Below are 19,517 nucleotides of genomic sequence, written 5' to 3'. Positions count from 1 at the left end.
CGTTTGTCTCTCCTCTTATAGCTCAAAGATGCCGCCAAAGAGATCTACCTTGTACACTACGATGCAAGAGATGAGTGTGTTTGTTATTTAGACCATATTAATACTCATCTTATGATATTAAAATTACAAATTAATTTAAAATGGTCTAAATCTACATGCATGCAAATGAAAGTATAAAGATGGTATTAAATCATCTTAAGACAAAAGTTCCTTACATTGTATAAGGCAAGTTTTGGGCACAACTCAAGGACTTCTTCCTTGATGTTGTTCTTGAGCTATGAAAATGGATGATCCTCCAAGACAACAAACCACCAAAAAGATGGTCTCCTAAGGATACACCCAAGAATCAACCCAAAATACTACTACAATACTAACTAGATATATGTAGTAGTAAACCTTGTTTAACTGTATATATGATGTACTAATAAATATTATTACTTTTATAATATTATTAGTTAATATTTATATATGTTTTTGATATAAAAGATGAACAAAATAAGAAGAAAAATTTGGTCTTTAGGTAGTGTATATGAACCTAGACCAATTTTTCTTCAAATTTTTCCAACTAGAGAAATGGTGGAGTTTCAATGGTATTTATAGGCAATTTGAGGGGACAATTATAAGTGGAAAAATCCACCTAAAAGACTCTTGTGATGTCCTCAAAAAACCAGTATATGTGGACTACTTTTGGTCCATTTCGGTTTTCGATATTTGCCCCACAAATGCTTATAAGTCGTATATTTAATTATCTTACATAATTAAATATTAATTTAATTTATTTAACACTTAAATAATATAAATTAACTACCAATGAGTACTTAACTATTAAGTAATCATAAGACCATTTTATCAACATACAATGTGTCAATATTAACCCATTTAGCTAATTTTACAACCTCTTGTAAAATTTAATAGCTAATTAATTCCACCTCAAAACATATACACATATCGTATAAAATTAATTAATTAACAATTAATTAATAAATTCTAATCATTTATTATTTAAATATCTCATAATTAAATAATAAATCTCTTTGTCCCGAGTTCGTAACCCGTCATCAAATAATACATTTATGTGACTAACTAAGAGTCAAATAATACAAGGAATTAATTATCTCGTATCTCATACAAACAATTAATTTATTCTATTTGGGCATCATCTTATAGGTGTGACCTAAAGGGATCAGCTGATCACCGCCGTCACACGACAGTAATGTCAAACTCTAGTCAGCCAATCATTACCGATTAACGACGATCAGCTGACAAATAAATAAATAAATCCCTGATATTCCTTTTACGAGATTTAATATGTAAACGCACTTATTGTGGAGGACACTACTCCAACAGAGTGTAGATGAAATAGTAAAGATGTTTGAGCATCAAGAGGCGCTTACCGAGGCCCTAAAGAAGTTTGGGAAAGACAAAGATGCCGGGGTGGACTTTGCCAAGATGAGCACTACGATAGCCCGCTTCAACCCAAAAGAGTATATGGGTACTGGTGCGCCAATTTTGCTCGACAATTGGCAATTGGAGATGGAGAACATCTTGAATGTGGTTCATTGTCCCGAGGACTTCAAAGTAAAACAAGTCGCGTTCTACTTGAGAGATGCTGCGGGAGAGTGGTGGGATAAGGTAAGGGAGAGTGCCTTAGACTTGTATCTGAAGCAGGAGAAGTCAGCTATACCATGAAGTGAGTTTAAGAGAGCTATACGCCGGGAGTTTGTACCTGAACATGTTAATAGTAAGATGAGGGAGGAGTTTGATGCTTTCAAGATGACTCCGGATATGACTGTGGCTGATTATTACCACAAGTTTAATGAGAAATCGAGGTATGCAGAGGATATGGGGCTGAACCAGGAGAATTTGGCACTGAGGTTTGAGAAGGACTTGACTTATCAGATAATGGAGAAGCTACCAGTTGGGGTCCTTACAGATGTTAAGGAATTTTATGAGCGAGCAGGGAGGGCTGAGAGATTGGTCGAGATAGCCAAAGAGAACAAGGAGAGGGTCCTAAGAAGAGAAATGCTGAGTGTGAGGGTGGTGGTCAGTCCAGTTACAAGAGGGGTAACCATAACCAGGCGAGAGCTTACTCATCGGGATCGGGTTTTAGTAGTGGAGCTTCGTATGGGCGTGGTTGTAGTGGTAGTAGTAGTAGTAGCTGGAATATCTCTTGCTATAACTGTGGCGATATGGGCCATAAGAGACATTAGTGTAATAGTGCCGTGGGAAGGGGTTTTCAGAGGCCATCGCAGGGGAGCTTTTTGCACGGTCCGTCTCAGAGTTATGCTAGCAACAGACCGGCTGGGTCATGGAATAACCAAGGAAGTCAAAGTATCAAAAACGGTTGATTTAACCGCAATGGCGGTAACTCTTCTCAGAAACCGGCAGCTAACAACAATCAGGGGTCAGCTGCCAAACCATCTACTTCAGCTAGTACCGTTAAGAGAGGTGGACAAAAGACCAATGGCAAGTTATTAATGATGGAGAAGAAAGCTTCTGAAGATGATGCTCACCTGATCACGGGTACCTTTCTTGTTAATGATGTTTCTACCTTTGTTTTGTTTGATTCGGGGGTGTCACACCCTTTTGTATCGTCGAGTCATGCTAAGCTTTTGGGTTTGAGAGAGTTTGAGTCTGTAAACGATGAGGTTTTTATACCGTCAGGTGAGTCAGTATCTTGTGGGAGGTTGTATAAGGGTGTATCTATGATAGCTGGGCAGGTTGACCTTCCAGTAGATTTGTTAGAGTTTCCTATAGATGGTTTTGAGGTGATAGTAGGTATGGATGGGCTAGGTAAGTACAAGGCTAGAATAGATTGTCACCAAAAGAGAGTCTCTTTGAGAGGTCCTAAGGGAGTTAGTGTGTCTTATCGTGGGTTTGTTGTCAAATCCAAAGTCAAAGTGATTACAACGGCGACATTGAAGTCTTACTTGAGGAAGGGGTGTCCTTTGATCCTGTGCCATGTGAAAGACCATAGTAAGGTGGATCCGACAGCTGATCAGATACCAGTGGTGGGAGAGTTCCAAGGTGTTTTTCCGGAGAAGATACTAGGTTTTCCACCAAAGAGAGATATAGATTTAAGTGTGGTGTTGAAACCAAGGACGGGACCAATCGCTAAGGCCCCGTACCGCATGGGTCCTAAAGAGTTAGCAGACTTGAAGAAGTAGTTGGATGATCTGATAGATAAGGGATACATTAGACCTAGTGTATCACCGTGGGGAGCACCGATTCTATTTGTGAAGAAGAAAGATGGGAGCTGGAGGTTGTGCATCGACTACAGAGAGCTGAACAGTGTTACAGTGAAGAACAAGTATCCTTTGCCAAGGATAGATGATCTATTTGACCAGCTGAGTGGGGCATGAGTCTTTTTAGAGATTGATTTGAGGTGAGGTTATCATCAGGTGAGGATTCGAGATGAGGACATACCGAAGATAGCTTTTCAAACAAGGTATGGTCACTATGAGTATGTGGTGATACCGTCTGGATTGTCTAATGCACCAACAGTGTTTATGGATTTGATGAACCGGGTCTTCAGTCAGTTTTTGAATTGGTTTGTGGTGGTGTTGATAGATGATATCTTAGTCTATTCCAAGACTAAGGAGGAGCATGAGGAGCACTTGAGATTGGTGTTACAAACTTTGCGTGACAATCAGCCGTATGCAAAGTTGTCTAAGTGTGAGTTCTGGCTCGAGGAAGTTGTCGTTCTGGGCATATGTGTAACAACCCGGATTATAAAACAAAGGGAAAACGTACATAAAATGAATTATCAAAATATAACAATGATAAAAGGGTCAAGGTGGCGGAAACACCTGACCAATCCGGTCCGCTACTAAAACCAAAACCAAACTAATACATTATTAAAGGATTCTCAAACATAAAAGAAAAATCCTAATTTATTATTCGTCTCGCCCTTCGATGCATCCCAAACAATATCTTCCAAACAGCGACGAGCATTCAACCTGAAAATGGGGTCGACAATCAGTCGGGAGTAACTAGATGCTCTCCTAGTCATGTTTACAACAATTGAATATAAATAACAATCATTGACAATTAAAATGTAAAACCGGTAAACATGTGAGATCATCTACACTTATGAAACCCAACACAAACTTACCATAACTTCATCTACCTTAGACGGATGCAAACATGCAAACCTAGACCATATGCAACCACTAGACCATGAACACTTACAAGACTAGTAGCGACAAACGACCCACATCTACGAAAGGCACAAAGCTAGCATTAAAGCATAGCAAACATGGTGACACACAATCCACAGCAACAGAAGGCACAAAGCTATCATCAAAGCATAGCCGAATAGAGCAAACGCCTTTAGAGCATATAACCACTGCCTCTAACTTATCAGAGCATATAACCACTGCCTCTAGCTGACGGAGCGTATAACCACTGCCTCCATCAGTGTGGAGCGTATAACCACTGCCTCCACGGTACTATGTATAGCGTATAACCACTGCCTATATGTCTAAGACCTGGCCAGACTCTCGGTGCAATAACTGTACACGGAACGACACTCGGGGAACAGAGCGTATAACCACTGCCTCTACTACCCCCTCGAACATAGACCAAACAAATCCCGCATCAACGGGTAGCGTTAGTTCATTCCGATAGTATATAACTGATACTACCATCATCTATTCAGACTATCAAACCACAAATGCACAGTATAACCGACTGTACTAACATGCGTGAACAACATCACGACTCAACTCATAGGATAGTATAACTGACAATCCTACTTATCATATGAACAAGAGTAACCAAAGATATATATGCAAACACAAGGACATAACACGTTGAACACAATACAACATATGAAACAAGTATAAGCAACCAATGTTATAGTAACTTCAACTATAACTTTAACATTAACAATTCATTGTTATAGTAACCCTAACTATAACATAAACTCTGGATGCGAGGTTATAGTAACCTCGAATATAACTTCAACATATATAACTTGAAGTTATACTTACCTCAACTATAACCTTGACACGAAACTCAAAGTTATACTAGCATTAACCATAACCTTGAGCCATAAATCTCAGGGTATGTTAGTTCCAGCTATAACCTTATCTCGTACTTCAATGTTATAGTAGCTTCAGCCATAACTAGATTAACTACCCAAAGTTGTATTAACTTTAGCTATAACCCTTGAATCATCATCAAGGTTATACTAGCTTTAGCTATAACTTCGGAGAGAACTCTTGGCCGCCTATCATGCCGCCATTAGGTTTCACTCGTAAACCCTAATTACGCTCATGACACCCATAATAAACACATAAACAACATACGGGATATAATTAATACATTAAAACATATACAAACATGCGAAAACATAATTAACATGAAAATAAACAATCCAACACGTACCAATCATACAAGACAATCATTAAATCATATTAATTACATCAATTGACATAAACACAATTAATAGAAAACACCTAGTTACCTTTTTAGCAATTAAAGACCTCAAATTAAGAAAGCCTCCATGAAAGATACGATCAACAATGCCTTGTCTCCAACACGTGTCAACGTCCCCAAAAATCGACTTTAAAGAATGACCAAACCCGTGTGCTAGAAATCATGCTATGCATATCCTCTTTCAAAAACGCCAAAGGAAAGACATCTTCTTCTTTACCCATTAAAATAAGAAACCCAAAACGTAGGTCTAAAGGTTTATACAAATAATCCCCATAAATATATTTGGAGATAAATATGTTGTAAGGATAAGAGCAAGGATTATGAAAATATAATTTGTGTATGAGTTTGGAAGAAGGAAAGATATTCAACAATGGAGTCAAAAGGGAGAAAAGAGAACAAAAGAGAGGAATAGAGGAAGGAGGCGCGGCAGAATTCACGTAGAAAAGAATGAGCAACTTGGTAGCTTGCTTAGGGTTTTGTATTATATAAGAGTATAAGAGGGTTAACTAATGGGTTTTGGGTCCATTAACTCATACAATGGATTATCTGATTACAAATTCAACTGGATATTATTAAGACGCTAGAAAAGCTTAAATAAGAAAAGTAACTATTAAATTAAAATAGTAAAATTGTGCACGGACATTTTAACACAATCAAAAGTAGCTTAAAACGAGAAATAACAAAATAGAGAACGAAGACGATAAATATAAATATTTCCAAAATACATTATAAAATTCCGAAATAATCAATTTAATAAAATACTTTTATAATAAAATATTATTATAAAATACGGGGTGTTACAATATGATTTCTAAGAAGGGTGTGTCTGTGGATCCTACGAAGATAGAGACAATGTCTAAGTGGGAAACACCAAAGAATGTGGCTGAGATCAGGAGTTTCTTGGGTTTGGCAGGGTACTATCGTCGGTTCGTGAGAGACTTTTCAAAGATCGCCAGACCTATGAAAGCGTTGATGAGGAAAGAGAATAGGTTTCGTTGGGATGAAAGTTGTGAGACGGCGTTCCAAATATTAAAGGAGCATTTGACCACAGCTCCAGTCTTAGCTTTACCTGAAGGGTGTGAGAACTTTGAGGTATACACAGATGCTTCAAAGAATGGGTTGGGGTATGTGTTGATAGAGAATGGGAAAGTCATTGCCTATGCTTCTAGGCAATTGAAGCCTTATGAGGAGAACTACCCGACACATGATCTAGAGTTGGGTGCAGTTCTGTTTGCTCTCAAGATTTGGAGACACTATCTTTATGGGGCGACCTTTAAGATGTTTTCAGATCACAAGAGTCTCAAGTATATCTTTACTCAGAAGGAGCTGAACATGAGACATATGAGGTGGATGAAGCTTATAGGGGACTACGACATCTATATCATATACCATGAAGGGAAAGCAAACGTCGTGGCTGATGAGTTGAGCAGGAAGAGTGTACATTCTCTATGCACAACTATATCTTTGATGAGGTTGAGAGATGAGGTGGGGAAGATGGGGATACATATGATACACAAAGGGGATGCAAGAGGAGACTTAACAGTGGAGCCAGATCTTTATGATGATATTCGTAGGAAGAAAACTCTTGATTCTAAGATTCAGGAGTGGAGAGCTGGGGTAAAGAAGGGGACAGTGTCTCGATTCTCTATTCATACGGATGGGAGTGTTCCGTTTGATGGGAGATGATGTGTTCCTAGTGATGAGGTGTTGAAAAAGGTGATCACAACAGAGGCTCATTGCACACCTTATTCAGTACATCCAGGTGGTGACCAGCTGTATAAAGATTTAAAGAAGACTTTCTTGTGGCCTGGGATGAAAAGGGAAACAGCTGAGTTCATGGCTCGAGGTTTGACATGTCAGGGGGTTAAGGGAGAGCAGCGACGGCCACAAGGTAAGATTTAGTCTCTTGAGGAACCTGAGTGGAAATGGGAATCTATCTTCATGGACTTCATAGTGGGTTTACCGAGGAGCCGGCAGGTTAATAACATGATATGAGAAATAGTTGATCGTCTGACTAAGTCATCTCACTTTATTCCAATGAAAGATACATAGAGTAAGGTTCAGTTGGCTAATGGGTACAGGAAACATGTGGCGAGGTTACATGTAGTCCCTAAGGACATTCTGTCAGATCGAGATGCGAGGTTTATTTCTCGATTTTGGCAAGAGTGACACGAGATGATGGGAATTACCTTGAAGATAAGTACTGCTTTTCATCCTGCAACAGATGGACAGATAGAGAGAACTATCAAGACTCTGGAAGATATGCTACGAGCTTGTGTGATGGAGTTTGGTGGTAGCTGGGAAGATAGGTTGGATTTGATCGAGTTTTCTTACAACAACAGCTACCATACGAGTATTGGGATGGCACCGTTTGAGGCTTTGTATGGGAGGAGGTGTAGGAGTCCGATTTGCTGGGAAGATAATGCTGAGGCAGTAGTTTTAGGTCCACAGATGGTACAGGAGATGATATAACAGGTTAAAGTGATTAGACAAAAGATGAAAGCGGCCCAGGATCGACAAAAGAGCTATGCAGACTTAGATCGTTGTGACATAGAGTTTCAGGTTGGGGATAAGGTTCTTCTGAAAGTATCTTTTATGCGAGGGGTTATAAGGTTTGGTAAGAAAGGGAAGCTGAGCCACAAATTCATATGACCATATGAGATTTTGGATCGTATGGGAGAGGTTGCTTACCAGTTAGCTTTACCACCAGGTTTGGACCGTGTACAGAATGTGTTCCATGTGTCTTAGTTACGGAAGTATGTGAGTGATCCTTCCCATGTGCTAGAGGTGGAGAACATCGAGTTGGATGAATTCTTGTCTTATCTTGAGGTGCCAAAACAGATTCTTAATCGCAAGGTTCGGAAAACTAGGTCTGGGGAAACGGTGTTGCTTAAGGTTCTATGGTCTAATCATGAGGTTAAGGAAGCTACATGGGAGGCGGAAGAGGCTATGAGGGAGCGATATCCGTCTCTTTTTAATCAGGTATGTGTGGTTACTGTGGGGTAATATCCGTATAAGACCCTTTAAATTTAGGACTATAACGTAAATTTAACATGTGAAATATGGTCATAAACGAAATACAACAATGAAACGATAAAGATAAAGAATCAACCTCGGGTCCTTTGATGCACGGCGTAAAGAACAGAAATCAACAGAGATTCCCTCCTAATTGTTGCACCCAAGACCGTCCGAGAAATGCCCTTGTGCTAGAACGTGTTCTCCGATTGTCTTGCAATATTGGGAGAACTTGATGTGAGTTTTTCTCGAGATGTGAGATCTCGGTTTCAGAGAAAACTTAATCTCCAAAACCCTAATTCTTTTTCACTAATGATGATTAGGTTAAACAGGAGGAGGAGCTCTCCTTTTGTTCTCCTAATCTCGGTTTGGCCGAGTGGATCAAGGAGGGAATGGGCTTCCGTTTTCTCCTTACGTTCAACTCGTGGTCCGAGGCTAAAATGTATACGACGCGGTATATATTATAAACTGTCATCGGTTATCGGATATTAAAACATCAACTAATAACACGGATTAGTTGAATTATTAAAACATGTCCGACAAAGACAATATTGTATAATTATATTCAATATACATTTAATTAAATATAAAACGCTTATATTCAATTTTACGAATTAACCGTTTAATTCGTCTTAGCCATTATTATTTAATCCGTATTAAATAACATATCTCAACATCACATTTTGACTAAATATTAGTCAAATAACTCAGACTAACTGGTTAGTCAAAATTGGCATCTACATGACTGTATTTTCATCATCACGTCTCTCAAACGTATCCTATAGGTGTGACTTTTAGGGACCAGTTGATCACCGCCATCTGTATGACAATAACGTCAAACTTATCTAGCAAGCCAACCGTTATTGATAAACGTGGATCAACTGATAATAATACCAAAAGTATGCCCTTTGATCCTTTTAGAGGTTTATAAGTCCTTGCACTAACTGTTAAGGACACCAACCCCAACAGTTACGAGGACGTAACCATGTTTTTTTTAGGGGGGTAGGAGATGATCGCGTAAGGTTTTGGTGTGGTTTTATGTTAGTTTTTGTACAGTTAGTAGTTATTTTGAGTCGGGTTGAGTTGTGGTTGGGGTTTTGTTTTGATTTTTGTTGCGTTGTTGTGTCGTGGTTGAGTTAGTATGTTTGTTTTTGAGTATGGGTTTGAACTTCGGGGACGAAGTTCATTTTTAAGGAGGGAAGACTGTAATACTACAGTTTTCTGTGTTGTTGGGTAATCTATCGAGTAAGTGAGTTTTGGTTTCAAAACAGTGTACTGCTGATGGGTATTCGATCGAGTAAGTGGGTTACTCGATCGAGTAGGGGGCACTCGATCGAGTAAGTGACATACTCGATCGAGTAAGTCGGTTTTACGGGGTATTTTGTCGGGTTTTGTTAACAATGCGAGAAAGATATATATAAACACCTTTCGTTAGTTTCTTTTTCACTTTTACCTTTTTCTAAAACTTCACAAGAGTTAAACAAGTTATGTTGCTTTCTTCTTCGCATTGCTATCAAATCCTAAGGGCTAGAGTCGTCAGATCGTTGTGTTCTTTTGATAAGTCCATTTTATATACATTTTGACCCCCTACTTTAGCTCTAATATTTATGATTATTGCACTAACCTTAATGTTTTTATGAGCTAATATTGTATTCTAGTTGTCTTTGCATGTTTTGTCACATTTAGTAGGAAGTTGAGCATTTAGAAGCTTATTCCATCACTTGTGCAAGAAACTAAAAACAAGGCTAAAAGTGAAGCAAACATTGGACGAACATTGAAGTGCTACATGGATTTGCATGCATAAAGATATGGATTAAAATGAAAATGCAAAATAGTCTTATGCAAAGTCAAGCCCAAGATTTGAAGTCCAACTAAGGTGGAAACATTGGATGCTTAGTGAAGCTTAGGATGGTAATTGAAGAGTTTAACTGGGTGATTAAACAAGGCATTGAACATCAAATTAGGATTCCTTGAGCATTAACTAGAGAATTAAGAAGACGGAGCCAAATCACCACGACCCTGATCAGGGTTGGTGGTCCCGATCGGGGTTAGCCCTCTTTTGATTGTTTACGTTACTCCCTTCACCCCTATATAAAGGGTGTTGATCCGGGACCTAAGACACACTTCTTATACACCTTCTACACCACTTTTATACTCTCATTTTAGTTCTTAGTTTAGGTTAGATTAGATTTTCCTTTAGCATTTCCATTATGTTATAAACAATTTTAATTCAAGTTATATACAATTTACATTTCAAGTTATTTCCATTTGTTCTATCTTGTTCTTCATTTCCAAGTTCATTCCCAATTGTTAAGGTAATCTTATTTCCAATATTGTTTTGTTATTCATTTGCCATTTACATCACTAGTTAGTATGTTTATCTTCACCATTTCATATGTCATTAGATTAGTTTTCATTATGCATAAGTAATTCAATTGTCTAGGGAATAAGGGAAACCATGCATAAGTAGTTCTTGCAATTGTTAAACTAGGATGTTATAATATCATTTCATTGTTTCTATCACATGTTAGTATTGTCACGATTAATCTTTGTTTAATGATCATAATCATCGATTAAGTTTGTTAATTCGTTCTATAAGTCGAGAGGCACGGAATCAGATTAGACTAAGCAAGTGTACTAGGACGACCTAGTCATAAACGAGAGTTTCTCTAGGACCCGGTCTATGGTTGACACTAATATCGAGAGGTGGGTGTCTCTAAGCTTAAACAATTAATGATTTATCAACTCCTATGTTTAATTTGAGCATTTACATAATTTGCATGTGTGACCCGATCTCCCTAGACTATTTCTTTATCATTATCGTTTTCTTCCATTATCCAACCAACCAATCATACGATAACCGACCTCAAGATAAAATTCACTCCATAACAACTAATTAACAACTACCGTTTTTCTGTGGATTCGACTCCTACGTACTACATTCATTTGTGTCTAGGGTATTTATTTTTGCATAGGTGTGCGATAGCCTATCAAATTTTGGCGCCGTTACCGGGGAGCACGGTTTTGTTTGCTACTTAGTTGTTGAATTTTATCTTGTTTTATTTTGTCTCGGGGAAGACTTGTTCCTTGGGATCTTCTCACAGTTTCTCTGTAGTTTTAGTGCCTATTTTGTAGTAATAAAGCTTGGCCTTACATAATGAGTTATGAATTCGCCCCACAACTCCAAGATGACCCTTTTCCTGACTATCTTGACCGATTCTACTACTTTTGCGATGGTCTCATCTCCCTTGGACATGTCCTTGATGGGGATTACTTGGGTCATTTCGTGCTTGGTGGCATGGATTCTGAGACCCGTGATTGGCTCTAAAGTTGAGTAATGGGAGTCTCTACAACATGATTGGGCCGAAACTTTGGAATTTCTTAGATTCCATGGCTACCGAATGTCGAGAGTTCGCACGCCAATTCGATGTGTAGCATATCCAAGAGGAGCTCAAAGTGATTCAAGCTCGTTTGGAACAAAATTCTTAAAAGGAAGTGAGCCAAAGTGAGATTATTTCCTCTCCTCATGCTCTCCCAACCTCCCAATGTGAGTCTTTTGACCCTAACCATTTTGATTATTGGATGACGATGACGATGAACTAACTTTCATTATTGAAATGCCCCTATTTTCGCTCCAATTTACCATTTCGTGGAGGAGGTAGTTGACACACGTGCCATGGATAAGCTTGAGCCCGACCACAGTGAAACGGATGAGGTTTTACTCGAGACATGTGAAACCTTTGAAAATCCTTTCACATGGGATGTAGTTGACCAATTAGATTTTATGGAGGACTTAGTGATGCTAATATAAAGGTTAAGTGGGATGAACCCCCCATTTGTGACAAGTCCTACCACTTAGAGTTTTCATACTACCAATTTGAGACCGTTCATGATTATAATTTGTGCACTAACGGTTATTTTTATGGTGTTAAGCATGATGCTCCTTCTCTTGCTGACGAGTGGAGTGCGGTGGTGCTATTTGAAATCTCTCATGGTCAATTTGATAAGATTAATCCTTTCTTTCCTTTGATCTTTCCTGCTTATATCTTATCAATTGCTTACATATGCTTGTGTATTGCTCATGCGCAGAAATATGATCAACTTCTAAAGGCGTTGACATGCTTTTTAGAGGACAAAGAATGATTCATTAGGAAAATTCTCGTTTTATTTATGCTTTTTAAGACAATTTACAATTTTTGGACAATTGCAATTTAAATTTGGTTTTGATGTAATAGTTAGGACAATAAGAAATTTAGCTTGCGTTCTTATATAGTAGCTTGTCTTTCGCAGGTACTTTGCTACTTGGATTGGAATTTACCCCGTTTTCAAGCTAGCTTGGGGGAGCTTCTACGCGGTTGTATGCTTTCTTTTCTTTATTTATTTCCGCATTTGTCGTCCCATCTCCCCTTGTTGGGTGTTCTTCTTTGTTTTACACATTGAGGACAATGTGTTGTTCTAGCTTGGGGGAGGGATTTAGTGAGTCTAGTTATGGGAAATCCACTAAACTAAAAATTTGAACAAATTGAAAAAAATTGGTTGTGTTGTCCACCCTTTTGTCTTATACATAATGTCTTTCTTCTTTGCATTTCCCATATTGTAGGTTTTTAAAGCTAATGAGTCGCGCTTTTGACGGGTTTTGCATACATGGGGATGTCTTGACATAGTAGGTGGAAGATGAAATTTGAACCAAATAGGCTTGATCTTGACTTTTGGCAAGCCACAAGATGGTAAGGTAGAGCCTCCTTGGACCGGTTCATCCATTTCCGGTCTCACTTAGGTGAGTGTAGGTCTCCTTATGGTGTGTGTTTCATCAAAACGCACAAGTATGGTTTTTATTTCATCTCTTTTATGAGCATTACTTTTATTATATGCTTGCATTTGAAGCCATTCACATAGACATTATTGCCCATTTCTAGCCCCTTCTTAGACATGTTTTACATCTTATCTAGCTACATCATACTTGCCTACCTTGTTAAGCTAGTACCTATGTCTTTGGTGTTAGGATGATCATTTGGGATTTGCTTAATTTTTGGTCTTTGTGAGCTTGGTTATGCCGGATTTGCTAGTTTCCGAAATTGGTTAATGAAAGAAAAGAAGTGAAAAAAGAGTTGTGAAAAAGAAAAGAAGAAAAAAAATGATGAAAGAAAATGAATGAAAAGAAAAAAAAAAAAAAAAGCAAGAATTGTATTAAGAAAAAGAAGAAGAAGTGGAATTAAGAAAATTCTCATGTTTTATTGTCATCTTTTGGAGAATGTTCTTATGATTTGTATTGAAATATTGGGTTTAGTTTTGGGATTGTGCATCCTTTCACTTGGTTGTTGCTAGCTTGACTTAGCTTCACATACCATAATTCATATGTTCCCCTTTCTTACCCATTACATATTGCCTTCTTCTACCCATTGGCTTATTTTATATGCTTGCATTTTAATTGTTTTTGACTTGTGATTTGAAATGATTACCATATTAGATTGCGGGCACACTCTCATGAGTCGAGGATAGGTGAGTGCTACTTATATAAATATCCTTTCACATATAAAAGAGCTTGAGTGTACCTTGAGAGTCCAAAGTCAAAAGATCATGCAAGGGCCAAAAAGTTCATATGAAGTCTTTCATGCTACGCCCTCATATAAATCTCATCCATGTTGTTGCTTTTTCCCTATGCCCATGTTAATTAGGGATTTGATTCATTGTGCTCTAAAGTTACTTGACGGGAATTGCATTTGGATGTGATGATTGTTGCTCGTACCTTTGTCCTTATCATACATTGTATTGTGTGCTTGCTTGAGGACAAGCAAGGGTTTAGCTTGGGGGAGTTTGATAAGTTCATTTTATATACATTTTGACCCCCTACTTTAGCTCTAATATTGATGATTATTGCACGAACCTTAGTGTTTTAATGAGCTAATATTGTATTCTAGTTATCTTTGCATGTTTTGTCCCATTTTGTAGGAAGTTGAGCTTTTAGAAGCTTATTCCATCACTTGTGCAAGAAACTAGAAACAAGGCTAACAGTGAAGCAAACATTGGACCAACATTGAAGTGCTACATGGATTTTCATGCATAAAGATATGGATTAAAATGAAAATGTAAAATAAAGTCTTATGAAAAGTCAAGCCCAAGATTTGAAGCCCAACTAAGGTGGAAACATTGGATGCTTAGTGAAGCTTAAGATGCTAATTGAAGAGTTTAACCAGGTTATTAAACAAGGCATTTAACATCAACTTAGGATTCCTTGAGCATTAACTAGAGAATTAAGAAGACAAAGCCAAATCACCATGACCCCGATCGGGGTTGGTGGCCCCAATCGGGGTTAGCCCCCTCTTGATTTTTTACGTTACTCCCTTCACCTCTATATAAAGGGTGTTGATCCGGGACCTAAGACACACTTCTTATACACCTTCTACACTACTTTTATACTCTCATTTTAGTTCTTAGTTTAGGTTAGATTAGATTTCCCTTTAGCATTTCCATTATGTTATAAACAATTTTAATTCAAGTTATATACAATTTACATTTCAAGTTATTTCCATTTGTTCTATCTTGTTCTTCATTTCCAAGTTCATTCCCAATTGTTAAGGTAATCTTATTTCCAATATTGTTTTGTTATTCATTTGCCATTTACATCACTAGTTAGTATGTTTATCTTCACCATTTCATATGTCATTAAATTATTTTTCATTATGCATAAGTAATTCAATTGTCTAGGGAATAAGGGAAACTATGCATAAGTAGTTCTTGAAATTCTTAACCTATGATGTTATAATATCATTTCATTGTTTCTGTCACATGTTGGTATTGTCACGATTAATCTTTATTTAATGATCAGATTAAGTTTGTTAATTCGTTCTATAAGTCGAGAGGCACGGAATCGGATTAGACTAAACATGTGTAGTAGGACGACCTAATCATAAACGAGAGTTTCTCCAGGACCCGGTCTATGGTTGACACGAATATCGAGAGGTGGGTGTCTCTAAGCCTAAACAATTAACGATTTATCAACTCCTATGTTTAATTTGAGCATTTATATAATTTGCATGTGTGACACGATCTCCCTAGACTATTTCTTTATCATTATTGTTTTCTTCCATTATCCAACCAACCAATCATACGATAACCGGCCTCAAGATAAAATTCACTCCATAACAACTAATTAACAACTACCGTCTCTCTCTGGATTCGACCTCTACGTACTACATTCATTTGTGTCTAGGGTATTTATTTTTGCATAGGTGTGCGATAGCCTATCATCTTTACGCCGTTGAACCGTCGCATCGTGGGTAAGATTCTAGTATATTTTTATATCGTTTCATTGTTTTTGGTTGAAACCCTAATTGGGTATTTTGGGGGATTTTGGGAGTATCATGATTATTAGATAGTAATTATATGATTGTGTGATTATAGGAGGTGATTTCGTGGAGGAGCGGTTTTGAATAGCTGTTTGTGACGATCTTGGTGATTTGCCTTTCCAGGTAGGGTTTCCCTACTCGGTTATTAATTACATTATATTTGATAGGTTATTGGTGATGGTTGTGATGTTGTTAATCTTTATTATGTTGGTATTATAATTGGTAATTGTTGTTGTATAGTTGGTTGGATGTGTTTGTCTGTGGTTCGCGAGGCGCCTCCTCGGTTGAGTGGAGTCACTTGCGGGAGTGGCTTCACGCCCTTGATTCGCCCTTTGTGGAACCCGCCACAAAAGGGGATGTGCACATTAAGGAACTTGGGTTTTCGCTCGGAGTTGATGAGCGGGGATTTGGTGGGTATGGCTACGGTCCCCCACTGGCGGTGTGAAATATCTGTTGCGATGGATATTCTGGCAGGGCTACACACTTTAGTGTGTAGTCAGGTGTTTGGAGATGTGACGGAGTTGGGTGATTGTGTATGTTGTTGTTTTGCTTGTCTTGTATTGTGTAATCAGTAACTGACCCCGTTAATTGTTTTAAAACCTGTGGTGATCCATTCGGGGATGGTGAGCAGTTATTGAATAGGTATGAGATGGCTTGCGCAAGAGATAGCTGGGATGGAGTCATCACGAGTCACTAGAGTCTTCCGCTGTGTCATTGAACTCATATTTCATTTAGTTGGTTTTGGATTTGGAACATTTGTATTTCATTAGACAGTTTTGGTTTTTTTATGTAATCACTTAAACCCATTTATTTAAGTATGATCTATTATGGTCAATTTGATATACATTACCTCGGGTAACCTAGATGGTAGCACTTCCATGCATTAGGTGGTCTTGGTAAGGCACCTTGGTGTTTGGGGGTGTTACATTGTAGCTGACCCCTGATTGTTGTTAGCCGCCGGTTTCTGATAAGAATTACCGCTATTGCGGTTGAACCCACCGTTGTTGTTACTCTGCCCTCCTTGATTATTCCATGACCCATCTGGTCGGTTGCTAGTATAGCTCTGTGTCGGACCCTGCGAAAAGCTCCCCTGTGATGGCCTCTGAAAACCTCTTCCCCATGCACTAGTACACTCATGCCTCTTGTGGCCCATACCGCCACATTTGAAACACGAGATACCCCAACTGTTATTACTACCTTGATCACGCCCAAAAGAAGATCCACCACTGAAACCCGATCCCGAGAAATAAGCCCTTGCCTGGTTGTGATTACCCCTCTTGTAACTAGACTGACCACCACCCTCACTCTCAGCCTTTCTCTTTTTCGGACCCCTCTGTTTGTTTTCCTTGGCCATCTCGACCAACCTCTCAGCTCGTCCTTCTCTCTCATAAACTTCCTTAACATCGGTAAGGACCCCAACTGGTAGCTTCTCCATAATCTGATAAGCCAACCCCTTCTCAAACCGAAGTGCTTAGTTCTCCTGACTCAGCCCCATATCTTTAGCATATCTCGATTTCTCGTTGAACTTATGATAATAATCCGCCACTGTCATGTCCGAGGTCATCTTGAAAGAATCGAACTCCTCCCACATCTTACTGCGAACATGCTCCGGAACGAACTCCTTTCTCATAGCTCTTTTGAACTCGGTCCATGGGATAGCAGACTTACCCTGCTTCAGATAATGGTCTAGGGCACTCTCTCTCACTTTGTCCCACCACTCCCCCACTATATCTCTCACGTAGAACTCACCTTGTTCTACCTTAAAAATCTTCGGGACAATGAACCACCCCAAGTATATTCTCCATCTCATGGTGCCAGTTGTCGAGCAAAATCGGCGCACCTGTACCCATATAGTTCCTTGGGTTGAAGCGGGATATCGTAGTGCTCATCTTGGTAAAGTCTATCCCGGCATCCTTATATTTCCCAAACCTCTTGAGAGCTTCGGTAAGCGCATCCTCATGCTCAAGCATCTTGGCAATCTCATCAACACTCATCTCCTGAACCCTAGCATACATAACTGACCCCTTTGGTGGCATATCTTTGAGCTATAAGAGGAGAGATAAACGTAAGCAAATAGCCGACGGCTCAAATCAAATATGACCCGCACAGAACCTACTCGATCGAGTAACCACACATACTCGATCGAGTAGATGTCACTCGATCGAGTTACCCACTTACTCGATCGAGTACTCCAACTCCAGAACCTAACTAGATCTGACATATAACACACTCGATCGAGTCACATACGTACTCAATCGAGTAGCCGACACTCGATCGAGTACTCCCCTTACTCGATCGAGTTGCACAAAACAGCAGCTACTGCCCAACGTATACATATACCCACTCGATCGAGCTTAGCCCACTCATTCGAGTCCACCCTACTCGATCGAGTTATCCCCACTCGATCGAGTCATGATGACGATACTACACTACCCGCATGCCTTTAACTTTATAACTTTTCGTAAGAGTAAAACATACGTATGCAACATCTCTTATTCACTTGTTACTAATATTGCCACATTATAAATCACTTCCACCATATAACATGCTTAACCAAAAATCATATTATCATATACAATTACTTTCATCTTTTCCACCACATCCTCTATTCAACCACATATCCATTCATCCAACATATTCATATGAACATTAGTAAACACATAGAGATCCCCATGACACCCCATAGTGACCGGTTCAAAGTTATAGGGCGAGTTCGCGACTTTAGGACGTCTCCCAAGTCTTTGCATTAGCTCCTAACAACTCCTACCCGGGTTCATTTTTAGTTTGACTCCCTAAGTTCATTAGATTCATTAGTTACAGGTTCCAAAACCTGGCTCTGATACCACTTTATAACACCTACATACACCAATGTGCCTTACTAAGACCACCTAATGTACGAGAACGCTAACATCTCGGTTGCCCGAGTTAAAGTATATCAAATAGACCATCAAAGAACGTACTTTAAGTAAATAGTTAAAGTGATTACATTCAAAACCAAAGTGATAAAATACGGTACAAGTGTTCCAAACTAAAAATCAACTGAATAAATAAAAATGTCTCGACACAACAGCGGAAGACTAATAGCTGACTCGTGGTGACTGATCCCCATCTAACCCTCGTGCGTCCAAGTCATACCTGCTCAACAACTGCTCACCATCCCCGAATGGATCACCACAGTTTTTAAAACATTTAAACGGGGTCAGTTACTGTACAACGACATAAGATAAGACAACAACAAGTGCACAGTCACAATCCTCCAACATCGTCACATTACCCATCATCTGTCTAGCCTGAAGGTCTTGTCCTACCAGATTACCAGTCGCAACCAGTAATCCACACCGCCAGTGGGGTACCGCAGCCTTTCCCACCTAAGCCCCGTTCATCTCCATCGAGCGAACAACCCATGTTCCTTAATGTGGACATCCTCTTGTGACAGGAACCACAAGGGGCGAATCAAGGGTGTGAAGCCATTCCCGAAAGTGACTCCACTCAGCCGAGGACGCACCTCGCGAACCATAGACAATCAACAACAACCAATTACAATATCAACAATACCAAAATTGATTACGATATAATCACATGTAAACAACCAACAACCATCTTAACATCATGTATACAATAACTAAGTAGGGAAACCTTACCTAGAATGCAATCACCAAAAATCAGCACAAGCAACGGATCAAAAGCGCTCCTCTACGAAATCAGCTCCTATCA

The sequence above is a fragment of the Silene latifolia genome, unplaced genomic scaffold (assembly GCF_048544455.1).
Source record: "Silene latifolia isolate original U9 population unplaced genomic scaffold, ASM4854445v1 scaffold_73, whole genome shotgun sequence".
Taxonomy (NCBI): domain Eukaryota; kingdom Viridiplantae; phylum Streptophyta; class Magnoliopsida; order Caryophyllales; family Caryophyllaceae; genus Silene; species Silene latifolia.
The sequence above is the reverse complement of the archived record's forward strand: the minus strand, read 5'-3'. Positions refer to the sequence as shown.